Here is a 2,013-nt window from a genome sequence, read left to right as displayed (position 1 = left end):
CAAATAGGAAGAGCTGCTATAAACATTCACAGGTATGTTTTTGTGTGAACATAGGTTCTTATTTCATCCAGGAGTGGCATTGGTGAGTCATATAGTGTCTATATGTTTAGAAGAAATGACCAAATTATTTTCCACAGAGGCTGTACCATTTTACATTCTGACCAGTAATATATGAGAGTTCAAGTTGCTCTTTATCCTTGTTAACATTTAGTAATGTCAGTAATTTTTAAAATTTCAGTCACTCTCAATGTGTGTTGTGTTACCTCATCTTAATTTTAATTTGCATTTCTCTTCCTTGATGTAGAACAATTTCCATGTGCATATTTGTCCTCCACATGCCCACTTTGTTACTGTGTCTATCAAGATCATTTACCCATTTTTAAAAGCCAAGATGTCCATTGACAAATGAATAAATAAAGAAGATGTGGTATATAAATATACACTGGAATATTACTCAGTCATCAGAAAGGATGAATACCTACCATTTACATCAGTGTGGATGGAACTGGAGGGTATTATGCTAAGTGGAATAAGTCAATCAGAGAAAGATAATTATAATATGGTTTCACTCATATGTGGAATATAAGAAACAGTGCAGAGGATCATAGGGGAAGGGAGGGAAAAACAGAATGGAAAGAAATCAGAGAAAGAGACAAACCATGAGAGACTCTTAACTATAGGAAACAAACTAAGGGTGGCTGGAGGGGAGGGGCGGGCATGGGGTAATTGGGTGATGGGCATTAAGGAGAGCACATGATGTGATGAGCACTGAGTGTTATATGCAACTGATGAATTATTGAACTCTACATCTGAAACTAATGATGTACTGTATGTTGGTTAATTGAATTTTTTAAAAAGACAATTCAAAAGCCATGAAAAAAATTTTAAAATGGGTCATTTGTTTGCTAATTTTTGAGTTTTGAAAAACTTTTATGTATTCTGGATACAAGTCTCTTGTTGGATATATGATTTGCAAATACTTTCTAACAGTCTGTAGCTTGACTTTTTATTCTGTTTTTCTCAGAGCAAAAGTTTTTAATTTTGAGGAAGTCTAACTCCAGGTCATGAGATTTTCTCCTATGTTTTCTTTAAAAAATTTTATAGTTTTCACTTAGCATTTAGATCGATGATACATTTTAACTTGATTTTGTACTATAAAGTGTTAGGTTTAAGTAGAGTTTCTTTTTGTTTCTTTTGTTGTTGTTTCTTTTTTTAAAAATATGGGTGTCTAATTGTTCTATTACCATTTATTGAAAAGACCAACATTTCTCAATTGAATTGTCTTACTTCTTCATAAAAAACTCTACTGGTCCTCTTTGTGTGGGCCTATTTCTGGACTCTAATCAGTTCTACTGATCTATGTGTATATCCTTTAGCTAATACCACACCATCTTGATTATTATAGCTTTATCTTAAAATCAAGTAGTGTGATTCTTCTGACTTTATTCTACTTTTTCATAGTTGTTTTAGCTATTCTATTTCCTTTGCCTTTCCATAAACTTGTTGAATCAGCTAGTTTATATCCAAAAACATCCTGCTGGAATTTTGATTGGATTGTTTTGAATGTATAGATCAATTTAGTGAGAATTGACATCTTCACTATGTGAGTCTACTAGTCTATGAACACAGTATATCTCTGTACTTACTATTTAAGTCTTGATTTCTTTTATCAGCATTCTGTGTTTTCAGCATACAGATCCTATGCATATCTTATTAGATTTATACCTAAGTATTGCATTTTTGGAGCTATTGAAAGTAAGATTTTAATTTTGGGTTTCCAATTTTTTTAATTTTAGTTTTATGTAAATACAATTAATTTTTGTGTATTATCTTGTGTCCTGCAACCTTGCTGAACTTATCGTTTCCTTGTGATATTCCCTAAGTGCCTCCCAGGCTATCTGATATGAAAAGATCCACTGAGTGCCTGCCAATTCAGCAAATGTGCTCCATGCCTTCCTAAGCTGGCTAGAGGTTCTTACTACTCACTACTAGCAGTTCTTCCAGGTGCCACAA

This window comes from Callorhinus ursinus, unplaced genomic scaffold, assembly GCF_003265705.2.
Source record: "Callorhinus ursinus isolate GAN/ISIS: 27379988/994484 unplaced genomic scaffold, GSC_fseal_2.0 scaffold6249, whole genome shotgun sequence".
NCBI lineage: Eukaryota > Metazoa > Chordata > Mammalia > Carnivora > Otariidae > Callorhinus > Callorhinus ursinus.
The sequence above is the reverse complement of the archived record's forward strand: the minus strand, read 5'-3'. Positions refer to the sequence as shown.